This window comes from Bufo bufo, chromosome 7, assembly GCF_905171765.1.
Source record: "Bufo bufo chromosome 7, aBufBuf1.1, whole genome shotgun sequence".
Taxonomy (NCBI): Eukaryota; Metazoa; Chordata; class Amphibia; order Anura; family Bufonidae; genus Bufo; species Bufo bufo.
This window is the reverse complement of record NC_053395.1, coordinates 197,842,641-197,869,291: the sequence shown is the minus strand read 5'-3', so window position 1 is coordinate 197,869,291 and position 26,651 is coordinate 197,842,641.

Here is a 26,651-nt window from a genome sequence, read left to right as displayed (position 1 = left end):
CCCCCCTGTAAAGCTCCATTCAGATGTCCGCATGATTTTTACGGATCCACTGATAGATGGATCGGATCCGCAAAACGCATCCGGACGTCTGAATGAAGCCTTACAGGGGCATGATCAATGACTGTGGTGATCACCCCATATAGACTCCCTGATCACCCCCCTGTCATTGATTACCCCCCTGTAAAGCTCCATTCAGATGTCCGCATGATTTTTACGGATGCACTGATAGATGGATCGGATCCGCAAAACGCATCCGGACGTCTGAATGAAGCCTTACAGGGGCGTGATCAATGACTGTGGTTATCACCCCATATAGACTCCCTGATCACCCCCCTGTCATTGATTACACCCCTGTCATTGATCACCCCCCTGTAAAGCTCCATTCAGATGTCCGCATGATTTTTACGGATCCACTGATAGATGGATCGGATCCGCAAAACGCATCCGGACGTCTGAATGAAGCCTTACAGGGGCGTGATCAATGACTGTGGTGATCACCCCATATAGACTCCCTGATCACCCCCCTGTCATTGATTACCCCCCTGTCATTGATTACCCCCCTGTAAAGCTCCATTCAGACGTCCGCATGATTTTTACGGATCCACTGATAGATGGATCGGATCCGCAAAACGCATCCGGACGTCTGAATGAAGCCTTACAGGGGCGTGATCAATGACTGTGGTGATCACCCCATATAGACTCCCTGATCACCCCCCTGTCATTGATTACCCCCCTGTCATTGATTACCCCCCTGTCATTGATTACCCCCCTGTAAAGCTCCATTCAGATGTCCGCATGATTTTTACGGATGCACTGATAGATGGATCGGATCCGCAAAACGCATCCGGACGTCTGAATGAAGCCTTACAGGGGCATGATCAATGACTGTGGTTATCACCCCATATAGACTCCCTGATCACCCCCCTGTCATTGATCACCCCCCTGTCATTGATCAACCCCCCTGTCATTGATCACCCCCCTGTCATTGATCACCCCTCTGTAAGGCTCCATTCAGACATTTTTTTGGCCCAAGTTAGCGGAATTATTATTTTTTTTCTTACAAAGTCTCATATTCCACTAACTTGTGTCAAAAAATAAAATCTCACATGAACTCACCATACCCCTCACGGAAACCAAATGCGTAAAATTTTTTAGACATTTATATTCCAGACTTCTTCTCACGCTTTAGGGCCCCTAGAATGCCAGGGCAGTATAAATACCCCACATGTGACCCCATTTCGGAAAGAAGACACCCCCAGGTATTCCGTGAGGGGCATATTGAGTCCATGAAAGATTGAAATTTTTGTCCCAAGTTAGCGGAACGGGAGACTTTGTGAGAAAAAAATTAAAAATATCAATTTCCGCTAACTTGTGCCAAAAGAAAAAAATTTCTATGAACTCGCCATGCCCCTCATTGAATACCTTGGGGTGTCTTCTTTCCAAAATGGGGTCACATGTGGGGTATTTATACTGCCCTGGCATTCTAGGGGCCCCAAAGCGTGAGAAGAAGTCTGGTATCCAAATGTCTAAAAATGCCCTCCTAAAAGGAATTTGGGCACCTTTGCGCATCTAGGCTGCAAAAAAGTGTCACACATCTGGTATCGCCGTACTCAGGAGAAGTTGGGGAATGTGTTTTGGGGTGTCATTTTACATATACCCATGCTGGGTGAGAGAAATATCTTGGTCAAATGCCAACTTTGTATAAAAAAATGGGAAAAGTTGTCTTTTGCCAAGATATTTCTCTCACCCAGCATGGGTATATGTAAAATGACACCCCAAAACACATTCCCCAACTTCTCCTGAATACGGCGATACCACATCTGTGACACTTTTTTGCAGCCTAGGTGGGCAAAGGGGCCCACATTCCAAAGAGCACCTTTAGGATTTCACAGGTCATTTACCTACTTACCACACATTAGGGCCCCTGGAAAATGCCAGGGCAGTATAACTACCCCACAAGTGACCCCATTTTGGAAAGAAGACACCCCAAGGTATTCCGTGAGGGGCATGGCAAGTTCCTAGAATTTTTTATTTTTTGTCACAAGTTAGTGGAAAATGCTGATTTCTTTTTTTTTTTGTTTTCATACAAAGTCTCATATTCCACTAACTTGTGACAAAAAATAAAAACTTCCATGAACTCACTATGCCCATCAGCGAATACCTTGGGGTCTCTTCTTTCCAAAATGGGGTCACTTGTGGGGTAGTTATACTGCCCTGGCATTCTAGGGGCCCAAATGTGTGGTAAGGAGTTTGAAATCAAATTCAGTAAAAAATGACCTGTGAAATTCGAAAGGTGCTCTTTGGAATATGGGCCCCTTTGCCCACCTAGGCTGCAAAAAAGTGTCACACATCTGGTATCCCCGTACTCAGGAGAAGGTGGGGAATGTGTTTTGGGGTGTCATTTTACATATACCCCTGCTGGGTGAGAGAAATATCTTGGTCAAATGCCAACTTTGTATAAAAAAATGGGAAAAGTTGTCTTTTGCCAAGATATTTCTCTCACCCAGCATGGGTATATGTAAAATGACACCCCAAAACACATTCCCCAACTTCTCCTGAATACGGCGATACCACATCTGTGACACTTTTTTGCAGCCTAGGTGGGCAAAGGGGCCCACATTCCAAAGAGCACCTTTAGGATTTCACAGGTCATTTACCTACTTACCACACATTAGGGCCCCTGGAAAATGCCAGGGCAGTATAACTACCCCACAAGTGACCCCATTTTGGAAAGAAGACACCCCAAGGTATTCCGTGAGGGGCATGGCAAGTTCCTAGAATTTTTTATTTTTTGTCACAAGTTAGTGGAAAATGCTGATTTCTTTTTTTTTTTGTTTTCATACAAAGTCTCATATTCCACTAACTTGTGACAAAAAATAAAAACTTCCATGAACTCACTATGCCCATCAGCGAATACCTTGGGGTCTCTTCTTTCCAAAATGGGGTCACTTGTGGGGTAGTTATACTGCCCTGGCATTCTAGGGGCCCAAATGTGTGGTAAGGAGTTTGAAATCAAATTCAGTAAAAAATGACCTGTGAAATTCGAAAGGTGCTCTTTGGAATATGGGCCCCTTTGCCCACCTAGGCTGCAAAAAAGTGTCACACATCTGGTATCCCCGTACTCAGGAGAAGGTGGGGAATGTGTTTTGGGGTGTCATTTTACATATACCCCTGCTGGGTGAGAGAAATATCTTGGCAAAAGACAACTTTTCCCATTTTTTTATACAAAGTTGGCATTTGACCAAGATATTTATCTCACCCAGCATGGGTATATGTAAAAAGACACCCCAAAACACATTCCTCAACTTCTCCTGAATACAGAGATACCAGATGTGTGACACTTTTTTGCAGCCTAGGTGGGCAAAGGGGCCCATATTCCAAAGAGCACCTTTCGGATTTCACAGGTCATTTTTTACAGAATTTGATTTCAAACTCCTTACCACACATTCGGGCCCCTAGAATGCCAGGGCAGTATAACTACCCCACAAGTGACCCCATTTTGGAAAGAAGAGACCCCAAGGTATTCGCTGATGGGCATAGTGAGTTCATGGAAGTTTTTATTTTTTATCACAAGTTAGTGGAATATGAGACTTTGTATGAAAAAAAAAAAAAACATCATTTTCCACTAACTTGTGACAAAAAATAAAAAATTCTAGGAACTTGCCATGCCCCTCACGGAATACCTTGGGGTGTCTTCTTTCCAAAATGGGGTCACTTGTGGGGTAGTTATACTGCCCTGGCATTCTAGGGGCCCGAATGTGTGGTAAGGAGTTTGAAATCAAATTCTGTAAAAAATGACCTGTGAAATCCGAAAGGTGCTCTTTGGAATATGGGCCCCTTTGCCCACCTAGGCTGCAAAAAAGTGTCACACATCTGGTATTGCCGTACTCAGGAGAAGGTGGGGAATGTGTTTTGGGGTGTCATTTTACATATACCCATGCTGGGTGAGAGAAATATCTTGGCAAAAGACAACTTTTCCCATTTTTTTATACAAAGTTGGCATTTGACCAAGATATTTATCTCACCCAGCATGGGTATATGTAAAATGACACCCCAAAACACATTCCTCAACTTCTCCTGAGTACGGAGATACCAGATGTGTGACACTTTTTTGCAGCCTAGGTGGGCAAAGGGGCCCACATTCCAAAGAGCACCTTTCAGATTTCACTGGTCATTTTTTACAGAATTTGATTTCAAACTCCTTACCACACATTTGGGCCCCTAGAATGCCAGGGCAGTATAACTACCCCACAAGTGACCCCATTTTGGAAAGAAGAGACCCCAAGGTATTTCGTGATGGGCATAGTGAGTTCATAGAAGTTTTTATTTTTTGTCACAAGTTAGTGGAATATGAGACTTTGTAAGAAAAAAAAAAAAAAAAATCATCATTTTCCGCTAACTTGTGACAAAAAATAAAAAGTTCTATGAACTCACTATGCCCATCAGCGAATACCTTAGGGTGTGTACTTTCCGAAATGGGGTCATTTGTGGGGTGTTTGTACTGTCTGGCCATTGTAGAACCTCAGGAAACATGACAGGTGCTCAGAAAGTCAGAGCTGCTTCAAAAAGCGGAAATTCACATTTTTGTACCATAGTTTGTAAACGCTATAACTTTTACCCAAACCATTTTTTTTTTACCCAAACATTTTTTTTTTATCAAAGACATGTAGAACTATAAATTTAGAGCAAAATTTCTATATGGATCTCGTTTTTTTTGCAAAATTTTACAACTGAAAGTGAAAAATGTCATTTTTTTGCTAAAAAATCGTTAAATTTCGATTAATAACAAAAAAAGTAAAAATGTCAGCAGCAATGAAATACCACCAAATGAAAGCTCTATTAGTGAGAAGAAAAGGAGGTAAAATTAATTTGGGTGGTAAGTTGCATGACCGAGCAATAAACGGTGAAAGTAGTGTAGTGCCGATTTGTAAAAAAGGGCCTGGTCTTTAGGGGGGTATAAACCTGTGGTCCTTAAGTGGTTAATACCAGGAATGATAAATATCTTGGATAAAATGACTGTGTAATGGCATGTGGTCACCACAAGGTGGTGCAAAAAATATTTTCTGAACAACATTTTCGATATGATAAACTGAAATGTTGCAGATATTGCCTCACAATGTCTTAAACCATCTCTGAAGAAAGCATCACAGGTACATGAATACGGTGTAAACCTCTGCAACGTTTTATAGACTGAATCTTCTATGATTTCCCACCCCGACAAATACATGAGCCCCAATGTGATTATGAAATTGTCTTTTCCTTCCAATATAAAAATTAGAAATGTCACATTATTTTGATAAAGGGGAACTTCAGTACGGCAATAAACCTGATCTTTACAGGAAACTGTCTGCCCATGAAACGGTTAAATCAATATGGAAAATGAACCAGGATAAAATATGTACGAGATTCATTATGGAAGTGGTCGGCAAACACCTGTGACCTGATGGATTACAGGAGCCTCGCATAAATCTGCAGAAGAGACACATACTTCATTGTCATTTCCTGGAACATAACTGAGCCTTGCAGGTCTCCACGCATAAACATCTACAGAATCCAGCCTACATCTTAAAGGGCATCTGTCAGCAGTTTAGTCCCTATGACACTGGCTGACCTGTTACATGTGCGCTTGGCAGCTGAAGACATCTGTGTTGGTCCCATGTTCATATGTGTCCGTATTGCTGAGAAAAATCATGTTTTAATATATGCAAATGAGTCTCCAGGAGCAACGGGGCGTTGTCGTTACACCTAGATACTCAGCCCTCTCCACTTTGATTGACCATGCCTAGCCCTGACCTCCCACAGTATTGCGTGATATCACCAGTTTTGAAGGGTGGAACCAGTGTTATCTATCTGTCTATCCATCTATCCATCTTGGCTTAGCCATTACATCTAGATGTTCTTCTTTCTGCAACTACTACGTCCTCTCCACTCTGATTGTCAGGGTTAGGCAGTGCAAATGTCATAAAGTCTGTCCCTGTCAATCAAAGTGCAGAGGGCGCAGCAGTTGCGGAGAGAGCTGAGCCTCTAAGTGTAATGACAACGCCCCCGTTGCTCCTAGAGGCTCATTTGCATTAAATAAAACATCATATTTCTCAGCAATGCGGACACATATGAACATGGGACCAACTCAGATGTCTTCAGCTGCCAAGTGCCCATGTAACAGGTCAACCAGTGTCATAGGTACAAAACAGATGCCCTTTTAAAGGGATTCTCCACTTTGGAAAATCAATACTTGTTACATGGTTCTTATAATTTCATTACTAAACAGCCTCACTGTCAGGACATCCAAAGATCATCTGTAATCTGTGAGGAGACTTGGCAGCAAGTAGTCCGTTTCCCCGTGGCGCCACCACAGGGGGAACTAAATATTACGCAATGCACATGCAAATCAATGGGTCACCTGTGTATTGCAGGACAGGACTGGTCCTCCCCAGGGACAGGATATTTTTTCAGAACCAGTCTACACTGTAGTCAAGAGATGAGGATTTTAAAAGAGAGCCCCCCCCCCAAGTACTCTGAAGCATACGAAAATGGATTTTGTAAACTAGACAAGTCCGTGTCGCTTCCTAATTGATGTTAATCTGCTGGATTATCTCCACTGTGATGCAGCCTCACTGTTTCCTTAGTGGAAAAGATTTTTGCAAGCAACTTCTAGACCTTTGAGAAAAATCAAGTGAGGCTGTATGCAACTTTTCTCCATAATTCTGTCATTTTGTGACTATTTATGGGTAACACCAATTTTGCAAAAAAAAAAAAATAATTCACTATATTTAAATAGGGAATTGGTTGGTTTGTCATAACTGAAGTTGAAAAGGGGCATAGTGAGAGTGGGGCACAACAGGGGCATGTATCCCAGGCGCAGAAGCAGGGGTACATTTACATAGTAAAGCAGGGAGAAGTCCGCTCCCTGCTTCACTGTTCCGCTGAGCTCCAGCGCTCCCAGCAGCCACACAATGCACTGATGGGTGTGTGGGAGAAGCTGTGAAAGCCCGGGAATCAGCCCTCCTCACAGCCAGCAGCGCAATGTGTGTGTGAGCGCGTTGTGCTGCGGCTGGGAATGCTGGGTGTGCCGATCATCAGGGAAACAGGTAATTCATTTTTTTTTATGGAGCTGGAGAGGACACTAGGGGCCAAGGAGGAAATAACTACAGTGAGGGACCACAAGGAGGACATAACCACTGATCAAGGGGCACAAAAGTGGGCATAACAGTTGTAAAGGGGCGCAAAGATGGGCATAACTACTGTGAAGGGGGAAAAAGATGGATATAACTACTGTGAAGGGGGAATAAGGTGGCCATAAATACTGTGAGGGTGTAAAAAGGTGGGCATAACTACAGTGAAGGGGCACAATTCTGGGCATAATATTGTGAAGGGATACAAAGGTGGTCATAACCGCAGTTAGGGGCACAATGGTGAGCATAACTAGTGTGAAAGGGCACAAAGGTGGGCAAAACTACTGTGAAGGGCAAAAAGGTGGGCATAACTACTGTGGAGGAGCCACAAGGTGGGTATAACTACTGTGAATGGGCACAATGGTGGACATAACTGCTGTGAAGGGGCAAAAAGGCGAGCATAACTACTGTGAACGGGCTACAAGGAGGACATAACTACTGTGAAGGGGCCACAAGGTGGGTATAACTACTGTGAAGGGGCCACAAAAAGGACAGAACTATTGTGAATGGGCTGCAAGGAGGACAAAACTACTTTGAGAGGGCACAATGTGGGCATAACTACTGTGCGAAGGCCAATGTGGATATTACTACTGTGAGGGGCCTAATGTGGATATTACTACTGTGAGGAGCCCAATGTGGATATTACTACTGTGAGGAGCCCAATGTGGATATTACTACTGTGAGCAGCCCAATGTGGATATTACTACTGTGAGGGGCCCAATGTAGATATTACTGCTGTGAGCGGCCCAGTGTGGATATTACTACTGTGAGGGACCCAATGGGCATAACTACTGTGAAGGGGCAAAAAGGTGGGCATAACTACTGTGGAGGAGCCACAAGGTGGGCATAACTACTGTAAAGGGGCACAATGGTGGGTATAAGTGCTGTGAAAGGGATAACAAGATGGGCATAACCGCAGTGAAGGGGCACAATGGTGAGCATAACTACTGTTAAGGGGCAAAAAGGTGAGCATAACTACTGTGAAAGGGCAAAAAGGTGGGCATAACTACTGTGAAGGAGCCACAAGGTGGGCATAACTACTGTGAAGGGTCTACAAGGAGGACATAACTACTGTGAAGGGGCCACAAGGTGGGTATAACTACTGTGAAGGGGCCACAAAAAGGACAGAACTATTGTGAACGGGCTGCAAGGAGGACAAAACTACTTTGAGAGGGCACAATGTGGGCATAACTACTGTAAGGGGACCAATGTGGATATTACTACTGTGAGGGGCCCAATGTGGATATTACTACTGTGAGGGGCTCAATGTGGATATTACTGCTGTGAGCGGCCCAATGTGGATATTACTACTGTGAGGGGCCCAATGTGGACATTACTACTGTGAGGGGAACAATGTGGATATTACTACTGTGAGGGGCTTAATGTGGATATTACTACTGTGTAGTAGCACTAAGGGGAAATACCCTAGATTACCCTGTTATACATTGGGATGGCTCGGTCTTACAGGCCAGCACAGCACTCCCCTGCTGGGAATTTCACAGGGACAATCACCAACCAGCCCTTCTATATGTGATTATTTGTTTTACTCAATCACCACAGCCACCTTGTTCCAGATCCAGAGGACATCACACCGACACGCCAGCGACACGGTAGGACCAGTTGGTTCTTTCATTTATTGCAAGGTATACTGGTACCGCCCTGTACCCTATGATAGATTTTAACCGGTAAGTGGAATCAGGTGAGTATAGTTATACATTGGGGCAGAGTTAGAGAAGTGGCTTAGTGTAAAAGCGCCGAATCCTTGTCCCGGGTGCTGGAAAGCCTCGCTACACCTCTGGGTTGAAATGTTGTTAATTACAGATTCCTGCTTTCAGCTGGACCCAGTCCTCATGTCACGTACATTCCTAATTATTTCCCATTAAGGAGTATGGAATTAGTGAAGAATGCACCGTTATACCATTATTATAATTATAGAACATCAGTGCTCCAATTAGCATTTGCTGGTGCATTCTAATAACTGTCACTGACTACATGCTATCCAGTATGGGTTATAAAAAGCCAGAATTAGTTCCTGCTCCTGATTTTTGTATCTTTGCATCCATTCAAGTAAATAGTAAGTAAATCCTTATTTTAGTATTGGAATATTTTTTTTTCCACTGATTTATGGCAGACTGTTCTCTCAATGCGCACTATTCAAAAGCAGATTCCGCCATCTAGTGGTCATATCTTATACTGCAACCATCTTATTTTTTATTTGCAAAGTAAAGGGAGTTATTAATCAGGTGCCTTTCAGCTAGTATTGAAACATACTTTACATTCGGCTTGAAAGATCCATTAATTAATTCCATTCTGTTTTATTAAATGTAGGAACATTTGTGGCATACGCTGTGATCTGTCATTCCACTGACTACTATGTAAAATCAATGGATTACAAAGAAACGATAATGGAGCAGTAGGCTATACTATATGTATAGTAATGACAGACTGAATATATTATAGACCCCTTCTCTGGCCTAGACCACCGGTGAATGTAAAATAAACCAAAGTACTGCCTTACGCCAACAGAGGAATTAAAGTTAACCCTTTCACTACCTTAAATCACCACGAACTTTACAATTATAAGAAAGACTCAACTAAGATAGTAAGCAAAGGGACCTTACTTTGCTTGTTGCCCAGGGTTCCCTGGAAATGGGGCTGAGCTACAATACCAGACATAGCCTATGGATATGAGTGGTGCTGTTTGGGCGGGGGTGGGGGAGCAGACCTTTATGTATACTTACATTCAACACCTTTAATTGCCAAAAATACAAATAAAACATTTTTCCATGGAGCACATGAAAACTGATGACAAATTACCATTACGTCTTGTGTTCCAAATCCTAAGTACAGAATGGAATTAATTCCACAATGCTTTTGCTTAGTGCAAAAATCACTGCCAGAGAAAATGGTCATCCTAGAATGTCCTATTTTCATAGTGTTCCTAAGATCCACAAAGGCTTCATTCTCCTTAAACCCTTCACTCACAGCACCGTACATATAAAGATTGTGCCCGCTCCATCAGCAAACACCCAGGGTTAATGTCTGCGATCGGCGATAACGCTGATCACATAAAACCCCTCAGATGCCAAGGTCACATTTGAGAGTGTTAAAAATCGGAAGCAACACACTTCCCAGCCCAGGATGCCTTTCCTGGCTGAGATCGGGAAAGGCATACCATAGTAGTAATAGGCCTGAGCTTGTATATGACTTCCAGGCCTATTAATGGTATTTTCCAATCCTGGCCTGAAGGTGGCAGCACTGCATTAGACTATATTGAATTCTGTATTCTGCAATGGATAACAATCCATTACAGAATACAAATGGCAATCTAATGATTGCTTGATATAATCACCTAGGGCCGTGATGGCTAACCTTCGGCACTGCAGCTGTAGTAAAACTACAACTCCGAAGATGCACACTTGCTTGGCTGTTCTTAGAACTCCATAGAAATCAATAGAGCATGCTGGGAGTTGTAGTTTCAACACAGCTGGAGTGCCGGAGGTTAGACATCACTGGCCTAGGGTGACTCAAAAGAGTAAAAAAAATAATAATCTAATCACCTCTGTTATGCAAACTTAAAATAAAAATAAATAAACAATATAACAAATAAAAATTATAGGCATCGCTGCATCAGAAATGGCCAGTACTATTAAAATATAAAAGTATTTATCCCATACATTAAACAGCATAACAGGAGAGAAAAACTAAAAATGGCCGATTTGCTGGGTTTTTTTTTCCGTCGCTTCACCTCCCCAAAAAATTCTAAATAAAAGTGATCCCAAAGTCATGTACACACCAAAATAGTATAATTGAGAAGTAAATGAGCTCCGTAGATATAAAAAGAAAAAAGTTATTGGGGTAGAGTATGCCGATGCAAAGAAAAAATTAACTTTTTTTACAAAGTTTAAAAAAAAAAAATGTAGGCATTAAAACACAAGAAAAACTATACAAATGTGCATCGCCGTAATTGTACTGACCTGGAGAATGAAGGTTATAGGTTTTACCTCACAGAGAACCCATAAAACTGTAGCAGAATTGCATTTTTTTCCATTCCCACCCCATTTGGATTTTTTTTCCCCAGCTTCCCACTACATTGTATGCAACAGTAAATTGTCCCATTAATAATTACAACAAGTCCTCATAAGGCTATGTGAATAAAAAATATATAAAAGTTATGGCTCTGTGAAGGCAGGGAGTAAAAAATACAAAAAACACAAAAGGGATTAAAGGGAAGCTAATCGTCTGGGGGATCGGGAGACTATCACAAAATATCAGCGTTAACGTGGACAGGATCCTGAGATCATTTGTGACTTTATTGCAATCATACATCTGGGACTAGATGGTTTATGTTGCGAGGAGGCCACCATGTTGGTGAGTTTGGACATTGAGGCCTTTTATAGCTCCATATCCCATGAGCTAGGAGTTATGGTAGTTGGGCATTTCACCTTCCACAACAAGATCTTACACCAGCTCAGGAGAACTGCGATGGGAAGCCCATATGCCCCCATATACGCCAATCTCTACCTGGGTTGGGAAATGGAATCTATGAAATAATGGGCACCATATGTTGCATTGTGGTTGCGCTTTTTTAGTTTTTTAGTTTTATTTTTGCTTTTACCTTTTTCTCAGGCAGTCATTTATGCCGTAGGAAGATGGAAATGTGTCTATTATTGACTCAGAAGTCAGTGTAATAGCAATATAGTAGGACCGCAATTGAGGCGCAAGATCACCGGTCAAGACAGGTGGATATGATAAATTTTTCTTCTTTAATGGAAATTGCTCATCAAATAAAACAATGCGTTTCGGGGGTACTTAGGCTCCCTTCATCAGTTTAAGAAGAAGCATTGAAATGTATTGAAAATTGCATCTATTTATACAAAAAAAAAAAACGCCTGAAAAACGCACCTGTGGGTGGTACCATGAGGGAGGGGACAACCCAAGGTGTTCCCATATTTGCATAATTTGTGACAACCTCATATTTCATAAAATCTTATAAATACAGAAGCATAGTACATGTATATTACATTCATACATTTTTTTTATTTTTATTGAAGGTCACGTGATCGCAATCCCGGCGACCACGAGACCTTTCTCGTTGGTGGAGCATGGCTTCCGGGGGGCAGATGAACATGTGATTAATTAGTCACGTGGTTGCTCCTCCTCTAGTTGTCATGGAGAGGAAGGAAGCTCAGGCCCTGACGCGCTCCTTGCCGGGCAAATCATGTGATCGCTATAGCCGCGCCCATTACTTCGGAGCCCAGCACCGCCCCACTGCTAATTTATTCACTCCTCTTCCTCGACGTAATGTTTGTGCAGTGCCTGTAATCCGCGCATGCGCCCTGGATACACATGTCAGCGCCTGCGCTGTGTCCTGGCATCAGCATCACAGAACTCATTGCGCATGCACCAGCTTCGCTCAACCCGGAAAGGAAGAGGCCGATGTGAGGCTGATGCCAGGACACCACGCGGGTGCTGACATGTGTATCCAGGGTGCATGCGCAGGATTACAGTCGCTGCACAAACATTACATCGGCGAAGAGGAGTGAATAAATTAGCAGTGGGATGGTGCTGGTCTCCGAAGTAATGGGTGCGGCTGGGCTCCAACAGCCGGAGGGACAGCCCCTTGGGCTCCTTATTGAGGTATTTAGCATATTAATAAAAGCGATTTTATAGACAAATTACAAGACACAGGGCAGTAATGCTAGTATATTTTAATGTAAATTGTGGAGACTGATGTGGTGATGTTAATAGCTCAGTACGTGAAATCCAGGTGACAGTGTCCCTTTAAAATATTTTTTAATATATATATATATATATATACACACAAACCGGATTCCAAAAAAGTTGGGACACTATACAAATCGTGAATAAAAACTGAATGCAATGATGTGGAGGTGCCAACTTCTAATATTTTATTCAGAATAGAACATAAATCACGGAACAAAAGTTTAAACTGAGAAAACCATTTTAAGGGGAAAATATGTTGAATCAGAATTTCATGGTGTCAACAAATCCCCAAAAAGTTGGGACAAGGCCATTTTCACCACTGTGTGGCATCTCCCCTTCTTCTTACAACACTCAACAGACGTCTGGGGACCGAGGAGACCAGTTTCTCAAGTTTAGAAATAGAAATGCTCTCCCATTCTTGTCTAATACAGGCCTCTGACTGTTCACTCGTCTTGGGCCTTCTTTGTTGCACCTTCCTCTTTATGATGCGCCAAATGTTCTCTATAGGTGAAAGATCTGGACTGCAGACTGGCCATTTCAGTACCCGGATCCTTCTCCTACGCAGCCATGATGTTGTGATTGATGCAGAATGTGGTCTGGCATTATCTTGTTGAAAAATGCAGGGTCTTCCCTGAAAGAGATGATGTCTGGATGGGAGCATATGTTGTTCTAGAACCTGAATATATTTTTCTGCATTGATGGTGCCTTTCCAGACATGCAAGCTGCCCATGCCACACGCACTCATGCAACCCCATACCATCAGAGATGCAGGCTCCTGAACTGAGCGTTGATAACAACTTGGGTTGTCCTTGTCCTCTTTGGTCCGGATGACATGGCGTCCCAGATTTCCAAAAAGAACTTCGAATCGTGACTCGTCTGACCACAAAACAGTCTTCCATTTTGCCACACTCCATTTTAAATGATCCCTGGCCCAGTGAAAACGCCTGAGCTTGTGGATCTTGCTTAGAAATGGCTTCTTCTTTGCACTGTAGAGTTTCAGCTGGCAACGGCGGATGGCGCGGTGGATTGTGTTCACTGACAATGGTTTCTGGAAGAATTCCTGAGCCCATTCTGTGATTTCCTTTACAGTAGCATTCCTGTTTGTGGTGCAGTGTCGTTTAAGGGCCCGGAGATCACGGGCATCCAGTATGGTTTTACGGCCTTGACCCTTACGCACAGAGATTGTTCCAGATTCTCTGAATCTTCGGATGATGTTATGCACAGTTGATGATGATAGATGCAAAGTCTTTGCAATTTTCCGCTGGGTAACACCTTTCTGATATTGCTCCACTATCTTTCTGCGCGACATTGTGGGAATTGGTGATCCTCTACCCATCTTGGCTTCTGAGAGACACTGCCACTCTGAGAAGCTCTTTTTATACCCAATCATGTTGCCAATTGACCTAATTAGTGTTAATTGGTCTTCCAGCTCTTCGTTATGCTCAAATTGACTTTTTCCAGCCTTTTATTGCTACTTGTCCCAACTTTTTGGGGATTTGTTGACACCTTGAAAATTGGAATCAACATATTTTTCCTTTAAAATTATACATTTACTTGGATTAAACGTTTGATCTGTCATCTACGTTCTATTACAAATAAAATATTGACATTTGCCATCTCCACATCATTGCATTCAGTTTTTATTCACAATTTGTTTAGTGTCCCAACTTTTTTGGAATCCGGTTTGTATATAAAAAAATAATTTGGGCTATATTTTTTTAAAAAGTAAAAAAAAAAAAAAACACTAATGAAAAATAATAAATGGAAATTCATAGTGGTCATATGGGGGAAGGGGGACGTTTCGATTAAAAAAAGGAAAACAGTACGGGCTTGGTCCGTAAATTATTGTGCACTCGAAAAGATTCAAAGATTAATCTTGAATGCTTCATTTAGACCGTATGGGTTAAGACTACTCAATGTATAAATCCAGTACATCTCGCAACGTCTAATACATTGTAAATTCTTGCGCTGATGTGCTGGTATTTGTTCAATGGAGGTAATTTTGAAGCCTAAAAAACTACCCCCATGATAGTTTGCAGCGTGTCTGGAAACACTATGTTTTTGAAATTTCTATTTTATATGTTTGACCAGTGTTTATTGAGCCTATTGCGCAATGTTTGAATAGTGCGCCCAACGTATTGTAGGCCACATGGGCATTCTAAAATATAGATCACATATGTTGAATTGCAATCTAGGGAACTAGTTATTGGAAACGTTTCTCCATCTCTTCTGTTAGTAAAAATAGTTGTTAGACAGATGGTTTCACAACACAGGCATCTGGATTGTCCACATTTTTCACTGCCTTGTTTTTGTTTTTGTAAAGTATCTGTATATTTGCTCATTTTGACTGCACTTCCTATTTCGCTCGGGGCTAGAAAGTTTTTAAGGGTGCGGGCCCTTCTGTAGGTATGGGATGATTTGGCCTAAAACAGGGTCTTTTTTTTAGTAAGTGCCAATGCTTATATAGGATAGATTTCACTGTGGTTCTGATTGTAAGTTGTAATAAAATTCAATGATTGCATAGTTTCGTGACTAATCATCTCCCTTTGCCTCAATAAAAATACATTTTTCCCCCTTATGTACACCATTTGTAGGCGGTTTTAACAATAAAAGATGTATGAATGTACTATGCTTCTGTATTTATAAGATTTTATGATATATGAGGTTGTAACAAATTATGCAAATATGGGAACACCTTGGGTTGTCCCCTCCCCCATTGTACCACCCACAGGTGTGTTTTTCTGGCATTTTTTTTTTTTGTATAAATATTTGCAATTTTCAATACATTTATATGCTTCTTCTTAACCTGATGAAGGGGGTCTAAGTACCCCCGAAAGGCGTTGTTTTATTTGATGAGCAATTTCTATTAAAGAAAGATTTATCATATCCACCTGTCCTGACCGGTGATCTTGCGCCTCAATTGCGGTCTGACTATATTGCTATTACACTGACTTTGGAGAGACTGGGCTTTTCCTCCTGAAGAATCGGATGCTTTGGCTGCACACCCGGCGACTGGACAATTGTTCATAATAAGCCTACACTAGTGTTGTGCCTATGCTTGGCAGGTGAGCCTTCATTTTTTGCTTTATCCACCAGTACTCCAATCTGGAACCTACTACCCTGTGGTGCGCTTTCTTGTATATATCTCTACAGCTTCCTTATGCCCAATTATTTAAGTATCATTGACTCTGAGACAACTTACCACAAAAACACAATAAAAATTAGTCACTCATAGTAAATGCCCATACAAATCTCCCTGCCAACAAACTTCATACCAATGAGCCTAGTGACACAGATGTCCCTACAAGACAGACCCGCCAAACCAGCCATTGCAGTTTCCTCCTCCATAGCCCTGCAATGCTCTTTACAACAGGAAGTTACATATGACCAGCCAATTAGAAGCCACTTAAAATTAGCCGCCTCTTCCTGTGTTGATGTCAGAGCTCAGCAATGGACGGTCCAGACAGAAGCAATCGATCACAGATCACTTCTATCAGGACCAATAGCTGTCTAGAAATCCCAATCACGTTCGTCATGGGATTGGGCATTTAAAAGGGGTTGTCTCACTAAAAACAGTCAACATTTGTGAAACCAACATCTGGATTGTAATTGTATATAATAAAACATTTAGTGTAGCCAGTGAGTGATGCTGAAATCTATCCATATAGCGCCACCTGCTGTTTGCTCTTTCTAAAAATTCTCTGTCTAGCTCAGTGAGGTTAGCATACATGCTGAGTTCTATCCTTCAACTGCCACCAGCTGCAGCAGAAATGACATGCCCCCTGAGAAAGTGCACGCCCCCTGACCTGCCAACTTGAAATAAATCTAGCAAAGCAATTGGAACAATGAATGGGGAGATCTCTGGATCCATGTGAGGTACAGGGCTATGAAATCTGATTTTCAAATTTTACATTACTCATGGGATAACCCCTTTAAAAGCCACACACAAATCGACCGTTGGGCTACTGAGCTACATTTTGGCCACCATTGGACTATATTCTGCCTGCGAATAGTCACCATACTACAGACTACAGGAAGATTTATCAAAGCTGTTAAAAGTGAAAAATTGCAAGACTTGCCCATAACAACCAATCAGATTCCAGTTCTCAGTCATCAGAGGCTGGGACCAGGGCAGTAACTACCATAGCGGCAGACCATGCGACTGCTGTGGGGCCCAGGGCAAGAGGGGCCCCGGTTGGGATTGTCTCCTCTTCTACTGGGGGTTACCACTTGGTCAGGACTCTGCCCTCTAAAGAAACAACTTTTAGCAAATGAGGCAGTGGAAAAATGGCCCGATGGTTATTGAAAAGGGTTTAGGCAGAAACCCTTCTGTCCTGTGTGGGGGGCCTGGTTTGATCCTTGCTATGGGGCCCTTACTTCTCTATGTACGCCACTGGCTGGGAATATGAAAGATTCAACATGACTAGTTGCTATGGGCAGCTGCACCACTTTTGCGCTGCACTTAATTTGATAAATCCTCTCTGTTTTATTTAATAATTGCTATTTAGACAGTTTATCCAAGTTTAAAAAAAATTATTAGCTATTGATATTAGATGGGGGATCCATTTCTCGGCAACCCCATCGATCAGCTATTTGAAGGGGCACCGACACTCATATTTTTCATAGTGGCTGTCATTGGTATTGCAGCAGTGAACAAAGCTGCAATACCAAACACAACCACTACAATAAGTATGGCGCTGTGCGGTGCGTCACATGACCACTAAGGCCTGTGATTGGCTGCAGCAATCACGTGAGTGGGAATGGAGCATTATCACTTCTCGTCTGGCGGGGACCGGAAACAAGCCGTGACACTGGACCTGCAGGGTCTTCAAAAGGGGAGTGATTTAATTTTTAATTTTAGTTGTTAAACCCCTTTAAGCTATGAAGGCAGGGCAAAAAATCCATCCAGTAAACTATTATCTTTACTGTCCAGCGGAGCAGATAAGCTGCAGACGGCAGATATATAGAAATTGGGTCATAACAATGCAGAATACAGCTTGTGGCTTCTGTGGTGGACATAGTGCTAGTTAAATGCCTGCTCTGCACTCAGGAAATTCCCAGGTCCCAAGGTCCATGACTAAAGTCACTGATCTTTATGAAATGAGAAGAGGAATGTAACCAGTACGGTGTTTGCGAAATGCTAATCTTCATTCGCATGATGGCATGGAAATGGATCCTCTTTTCTTTTATAATTAAAAACAAAGTACATGATCAGAACTTCTCATGCAGCATTAAAGGGGAACTCCTGTCTGGAAAAAAAAGGTTCCATTATAATAACTTGTTAGACTCCTAATGCACTTCATTGTAATTTAGATAAGCTGTACATAACCAGTGGCTTGTGATAATCAGGCCGGCACTCCATGATACCTCTGGTTATGTGACCTCAGTTTTATACCTTGACCATTGTGCGACCAAAAGTATCTTACAATGAAAACATCTCTTCTCACGCATGTTCAGGCGATGGCCATCTGAGCAGCCTAAGGACAGGAAAAACTCAGATTCAAACTGAATATATTATTGACCCCTTTTCTGCCCTAGACCACCAGTGAATGGAAAATAAACCCCTTCACTGCCTTGGACCACCAGAGAATTTTAAGTTAAAATCACCAGTTTGCTTGTTGCCCAGGTCCCCCTTTAAAATATCACTGCACGCCCATTCGTGTCTTGGTCTAGGGTAAAAGTTACTGTCTATGGACTAAAGGCTAAAAGGCTATGGAAACCTTCGGGGCAATTTTTTATGATTGCATTTTACCCATTTTGAGCTATAAATCATTTTTTTCAATAGGTCTTTATTAAAAATGTTCAGCCCTTTCTGAAATATGGGGTTAAACATCAGTCTGTTTGCAGGCTGTCAGTTTCTGTTTTCTTTAAATCCCATCATCTGAAGGCTCTTGTGCACCTCTATCCCTGACCTCCTGAACTCATAAACACTAATTATAGCTCAATTCTTATCAAACTGTTGCAAAATGCCACAACTGAACCTAAGTACAGCTAACAGCTTAATTGATGTACTCAGGGGTAGACTGGCTATAGACCCTACACAGAAATTTCCTGGTGAGCTCTTGCCAAGGAGGCCACCCAAGGCCTTCTCATGGCTGCTAGCCAGGTACATAAATATCTGATGCTCTCAGCATTAATTCATGCAGGGGCATCAGGACTTATGCAGCTGGCCAGCAGCCGCAGGTGCTTTCCCCCCTGAATTTAATTGTATCATCACCCTCAAGATGATAAGTTTCACATTGTGTCGGGGACGGCAATATTTTGTGCTGCACTGCGGTATTTGAATCTGCTGGGGCGGAATTTTGTGCTGCACTAAGGTACTGAGAGATGAGAAGTTCTCTTTGTAGTGGGGGTCGAGAAGGGTGAACAACCAGTAATCGGTATTGGCCAAAATGTGTACAACGCGAGGGTCACGGAAAAGGCAGCCTAACATAAAGTCAGCCATGTGTGCCAAAGTCCCAACATACAAGACTCCGCTGTTCTCATCAGGAGGATGACTCTGAATCTCCTCATCCTCTTTCTTCTCTTCTACCCATCCACGCTGAACAGATGGAATAAAACTTCCATGGGTACTACCCTCTGTAGCGGAGGCAACCGTCTCTTGCTCCTCCTCCTCATCATCATCCAATTCGCGCTGAGAAGATGAACTAAGGGTGGTCTGGCTATAACCCTGTGTACTGTCTTCCCCCATTTCTACCTCTTCCACATGCAAAGTGTCCGCCTTAATTGTGAGCAGCGAGCATTTGAGTAGACACAGAAGTAGGATGGTTACGCTGATAATAGAGCTATCGCAGCTCACCATCTGTGTTGATTCCTCAAAGTTGCGTAAAACCTCACAGAGGTCAGACATCAATGCCCACTCGTCGCTTGTGAAGAGTGGAAGCTGACTGGAAAGACGGTGACCATGTTGCAGCTGGTATTCCACTACTGCCCTCTGCTGCTCACAAAGCCTGGCCAACATGTGGAACGTCAAGTTTCAGCACATGCTCACGTTGCACAATAGTCGGTGAGCTGGCAATTGCAAGCGCTGCTGCAGCGTTGCCAGACCGATGTCGATGACTTGCGGAAAGGGGCACACACGCAGCGGACCTTCACCAGTAGTTCAGGCAAATTGGGGTAGGTTTTGAGAAACCGCTGAACCACTAAGTTGAACACATGGGCTAGGCATGGTATGTGTGTGAGCTTGCCGAGCTCCAAAGCCACCACCAAGTTATGGCCAGTTATTACCATGCCTGGTAGTAGGTTGAGTGGCGAGAGCCACAGCTCAGTCTGGTCCCTCATACCCTGCCACAGCTCTGTGGCGGTGTGCTGTTTGTCACCTAAGCAGATTCAGTTTAAGCACGGCCTGTTGCCGCTTCCCCACTGCAGTGCTACACTGCTTCCAGCTACTGACTGATGGCTGACTTGTGCTGCAAGATGATAATTCAGAGGTGGAAGTGGAGGAGGAAGCAGAGGAGGAGAAGGGGGGGTTGCCGCCACTAACGTAGGTGGCGGCAGAAACCCTGATGGAAGTAGGGCCCGCAATCTTTGGCGTCGGTAGCACCTGTGCCATCGCAGGGTACGACTCTCTCCCGGACTCCACAACGTTCACTCAGTGTGCCGTCAGGGAAATGTAGCGTCCCTGGCCAAAAGCACTTGTCCATGTGGCAGTCGTTAAGTGGACCTTCCCAATAACTGCGTTGGTCAGGGCACGGGTGATGTTACGGGACACATGATGGTGTAAGGCTGGGACTGCACACCGTCAAATATATTGGCGGCTGGGGATAGAGTACCGTGGGACAGCCGCCGCCATCAGGCTGCAGAAAGCCTCAGTGTCCACAAGCCTAAATGGAAAAATTTCCAGGGCCAGCAATTTGGAAAGGTGGGCATTTAGTGCTATGGTCTGTGGGTGGGTGGCTGGGTATTTGCGCTTTTGTTCAAAGGCCTGGGGCATAGACATCTGTACGCTGCGCTGGGACACAGAAGTGGATGTGCTAGCTGATGGTGCTTGCAAAGGTCCAGGTGCATGGCGGGAGGGGATTGACCAGCACATAACACAGGGGAAGAGGAGGCAGTGGTGTGACCTGCTGACGCTGGTTGTGGACCCAGGCATTCGGCCTACCTATTAGGGTAGTTTGATGCCATGTGGCGGATCATGCTGGTGGTGGTGAGCTTGCTACTGTTCACACCCCTGCTCATCTTGGTACGGCACAGGTTGCAAATGACAATTCTTTTATCGTCCGCACTTTCCTCATAAAAGCACCAGATTGTGGAACACCTACCCCTTGGCAAGGGAGATTGCCGCAAAGGGGTTGCAGGCCTGTTTGGTGTGGCCCGCCTTCTCCCTTTTGCCACCCCACTGCCTCTTCCAGCCTGTTGCGGTGCTGCAGATCCATACCCCTCTGTACTGCTGTCCTCGCTCGGCTTGCCACCTTCCCGGGCTGGGTCAGTGACTTCATCGTCCACCACCTCCTCTTCCACTTCCTCACTCTGGTCATCCTCCTGACTTGTTGACGGCCGGAGCATTCATCAAACCAAAGGGCATAACCAAATTCTCGAAATGACCCTCAGGGGTATTGAAGGCCGTCTTCCATTCATCCCCTTCCCTGACCCTGAATAGGTTGTATGCCCCTCTTAAATCCAACTTAGAAAAAACCTTAGCCCCAAAAATCTGGTTAAACAGGTCCGGAATCAGAGGAAGCGGATATGGGTCACGAATCGTGATACGGTTCAGCTCCCTGAAATCCAGACAAGGTCTTAAAGAACCATCTTTTTTCTTAACAAAAAAAAAAACCAGCGGCAACAGGTGACTTCGAGGGTCGGATGTGTCCCTTTCTCAGGCTCTCAGAGATATAAGTACGCATAGCGACTCTTTCAGGTTGGGAGAGATTGTATAAACGTGATTTTGGCAGTTTGGCGCCTGGGATGAGATTAATAGGGCAATCGTACTCCCGATGCGGGGCAACTCCTGGACACCACTCTCGTAAAACACATCCGAAAATTCAGAGAGAAAAGATGGCACAGTCTTGGTAGAAACCTCTGAAAGAGACGCCGTGAGGCAATTCTCTCTGCAAAAATCACTCCAACCATTTATTTGCCTTGCTTGCCAATCAATGGTGGGGTTATGTTTAGTGAACCACGGTAGTCCCAACACTAGAGGAGTAGGTAATCCGCTTAAGACGAAACATGACATATCCTCAACATGAGCGTCACCCACAGTCAAACGGATATTGTGAACTATGCCCTTTAACGATCTTTGAGAGCGGAATCAATAGCAAAAACAGGTATATCCTTTTCCAAAGTGCATACCTGGAAACCATGCGTTATTGCAAATTGATTATCAATGAGATTGACAGCTGCTCCACTATCTACAAAATTCTCACAAACAATGTTCTTGCTGTCTAGCGCCACCCTGGCAGGTAGGAGAAAATAGGAACTACAAGTCAATGGCAAACCTTTAATTTCCGCATCAACCTTGCCAATAGTAGCAAATGGAAAGTTTTTAGAGGGTTTTTTATTTTTGTTTTTCTTTTATTACCTTCAGAAAACTCCATGAATCTCCTAGAGGGGCAAACATTAGCCAAATGATTTATACCCCCACAACAGAAACAAACCCTCCTCTGAGAGCTGAATCCTTTACTGTCACCGCCAGCTCTGTGAGAAGGTCTGTTAGATGTTCTTTGCTACCTCTTGCATGACGTTCTTTGTTTTGGTTTCACTTTGTCATCTCCTTTCCTTCTCCCAGCTGTCACCTATTTGCACTGATTGTCTCCCTTTATATTCCATCCCATACTGCCTCACTTGGCGGTTTATAATGTCACGGATGGTGTTGCAGAAAGCTGGAACTTATAAATAAACATCCGACTGGCTTGATCCCAAACTAAGGAGCATATGGGTGAGCCCTATAAAACCCCTAGAGCTCTCCCTTAATGCTATGCCCATGCAAAGGTCTTTATGGTAGACGATGGCATGCCCACGTACCTTATGCTATGTGACACCTGAAAACCCTATAATAGTGAGGGGACACGACCACCGGCTCCCGGCACTTAATACAGACGGAGTAAGGGTCACCTACAATCAAGCCAGCAAGGAAACACAAATAAAGGAAACAGACTTATCTGAGGAATCGGGAGAAGCAGGATCCAGCAGTGAACAACTCATCCAGAAAGAAGTTTTGACTTACATTGAAAGTCAATGGGAGGTGGATCCGTTTCCAATTGCACCATATTATGTCAGTGAAAACGGATCCGTCCCCATTGACTTACATTGTAAGTCAGGATGGATCCGTTTGGCTCCGCATCGTCAGGCGGACATCAAAACGCTGCAAGCCTTATCTATTCAGAATGCATTGGGGCTAAACTGATCCGTTTTGGGCCGCTTGTGAGAGCCCTTAAACGGATCTCACAAGCGGACCCAGAAACGCCAGTGTGAAAGTAGCCTTAAACAGGAGGTATAGCGCAAGTAATGTCGCTATCACCAGCAGTGAAAAAAATTACACTTAATGAATATCACTGATATTTAGGATGCACACACGTTAAACAGGAGGTATAGCGCAAGTAATGTCGCTGTCACCACCGCCTAATAAAAAGTTACACTGATCGACTGTCACTGATATTTAGGATGCACAAACGTTATGCAGTAGGTATAGTGCAAGTAATGTCGCTGTCCCCACCACCTAAAATTACACTGAATAAATGTCACCGATATTTAGGATGCGCACACGCTAAACAGGAGGTATAGTGCAAGTAATGTCGCTGTTACCACCGCCTAATAAAAAATTACACTGAATGAATGTCACTGATATTTAGGATGCGCACACGTTAAACAGAAGGTATAGTGCAAGTAATGTCGCTGTCACCAGCTGCTAATAAAAAAATATACTGATTTAATGTCACTGATATTTAGGATGCGCACACGTTTAACAGGAGGTATAGCGCAAGTAATGTTGCTGTCACCACCGCCTAATAAAAAATTACACTGAATGAATGTCACTGATATTTAGGATGCACAAACGTTATGCAGGAGGTATAGTGCAAGTAATGTCGCTGTCCCCACCACCTAAAATTACACTGAATAAATGTCACCGATATTTAGGATGCGCACAAGTTAAACAGGAGGTATAGCGCAAGTAATGTCATTGTCACCACCGTCCGTTTCCGTTTTTGTTTCCGTGTGTCTTCCTTTATTTTTGGAGGATCACCAGACATGAAGGAAAGTAAAAAAAAATCTAAGTCAAGTTTGCCGTGCAAATGATAGGAAAAAAACGGACGCGGACGCACGGACGCGGCTGACAATCCTGTGTGCCTCTGCGTTTTTTCACGGTCGCATTGACTTGAATGGGTCCGCGGATCTTTTTCCGTGAAAAAAATAGGACAGGTTATATTTTTTTGACGGACTGGAACCACGGATCACGGATGCGGATGGCAAACAGTGCATTAGCCGAGTTTTCAACGGACCCATTGAAAGTCAATTGGTCCGCAGAAAATCACAAAAAACGGAACAACGGACACGGAATAAAACAACGGTCGTGTGCATGAGGCCTTAATGTCACTGATATTTAGGTCGCACAAATGTTATACAGGAGGTATAGCGCAAGTAATGTCGCTGTCACCAGCGGCTAAAATAAAATTACGCTGAATTATTGTCACTGCTATTTAGGATGGGCAAACGTTATACAGGAGATGTAGCGCAGGTAATGTCGCTGTCACCAGCAGCAAAAAAATTTGACTGAATGTCACTGATATTTCGGATACGCAAACGTTATACAGGAGATGTAGCGCAGGTAATGTAAGTGTCCGCAGCGGACACCATCTACAGAAAAAGTACACTGGATGTCACAGATATTTTTAGGCTGCGCACACGTTACACAGGAAATGTAGCGCAGATAATGTAGCTGACACCAGCGGCGAAAAAAATTACACTGAATGTCACTGATATTTCGGATGCACTAACGTTATCCTGGAGATGTAGCGCAGGTAATGTAACTGTCCACAGCGGACACCGTCTTCGGAAAAAGTACACTGGATGTCACAGATATTTTTAGGCTGCGCACATGTTAGACAGGAGATTTAGAGCAGATAATGTCGCTGTCTGTAGCGGCCAAACAATTGCAGGTTGCGCTAAAAATATATATTGCTGTCAGATACAACTATAGTCCTTAAAAGGACTTTTGGGTCTATAACAAGTATAAAAGCTAAAATATTCCTATTTCACTCCCTACACTATTCTCTCCCTTCTGCTCTCCAGCTCTCCCTGACTAAGAAAGAGCTAAACACTTGTCATCGGGTGCTATATAGCACCCGATAATGCGATCCGGCCAGCCGATCACTGTAATGCCAATAACCAACATGGCTACGGCATGACAGTGAAGGGCAGTACTTACCTGCACATTTATTGGTTGCGCAGGAGCCAACAAACATCCGGGGAGGAGACTCGAGCATCGCGCTCGAGCACACGTGGTATTCGGCCGAACACCGCAATGTGCCGAGCATCGCAATGCTCGAGTCAAATTAGTGTTCGGCCAAGCATGCTCGCCCAACACTAATAAAGATACTAAATCATATACAGTGGATATAAAAAGTCTACACACCCCTGTTAAAATGTCAGGTTTCTGTGATGTAAAAAAATGAGACAAAGATAAATCATTTCAGAACTTTTTCTACCTTTAATGTGACCTATAAACTGTACAACTCAATTGAAAAACAAACTGAAATCTTTTAGGTAGAGGGAAGAAAAAAATAAATAAATAAAAATAATATGGTTGCACACCCTTAAACTAATGCTTTGTTGAAGCACCTTTTGATTTTATTACAGCACTCAGTCTTTTGGGGTATGAGTCTATCAGCGTGGCACATTTTGACTTGGCAAGATTTGCCCACTCTTCTTTGCAAAAACACTCCAAATCTGTCAGATTGTGAGGGCATCTCCTGTGCACAGCCCTCTTCAGATCACCCCACAGATTTTCAATCGGATTCAGGTCTGGGCTCTGGCTGGGCCATTCTAAAACTTTAATCTTCTTCTGGTGAAGCCATTCCTTTGTTGATTTGGATGTATGCTTTGGGTCGTTGTCATGCTGAAAGATGAAGTTCCTCTTCATGTTCAGCTTTCTAGCAGAAGCCTGAAGGTTTTGTGCCAATATTGACTGGTATTTGGAACTGTTAATAATTCCCTCTAGCTTAACTAAGGCCCCAGTTCCAGCTGAAGAAAAACAGCCCCAAAGCATGATGCTGCCACCACCAAGCTTCACTGTGGGTATGGTGTTCTTTTGGTGATGTGCAGTGTTGTTTTGGCGCCAAACATATCTTTTGGAATTATGGCCAAAAAGTTTAACCTTGGTTTCATCAGACCATAACACCTTTTCCCACATGCTTTTGGGAGACTTCAGATGTGTTTTTGCAAAATGTAGCCTGGCTTGGATGTTTTTCTTCGTAAGAAAAGGCTTTCGTCTTACCACTCTACCCCATAGCCCAGACATATGAAGAATACGCGAGATTGTTGTCACATGTACCACACAGCCAGTACTTGCCAGATATTCATGCAGCTCCTTTAATGTTGCTGTAGGCCTCTTGGTCGCCTCCCAGACCAGTTTTATTCTGGTCTTTTCATCAATTTTGGAGGGACGTCCAGTTCTTGGTAATGTCACTGTTGTGCCATATTTTCTCCACTTGATGATGACTGTCTTCACTGTGTTCCATGGTATATCTAATGTCTTGGAAATTCTTTTGTCCCCTTCTTCTGACTGATACCTTTTAACAATGAGATCCCTCTGATGCT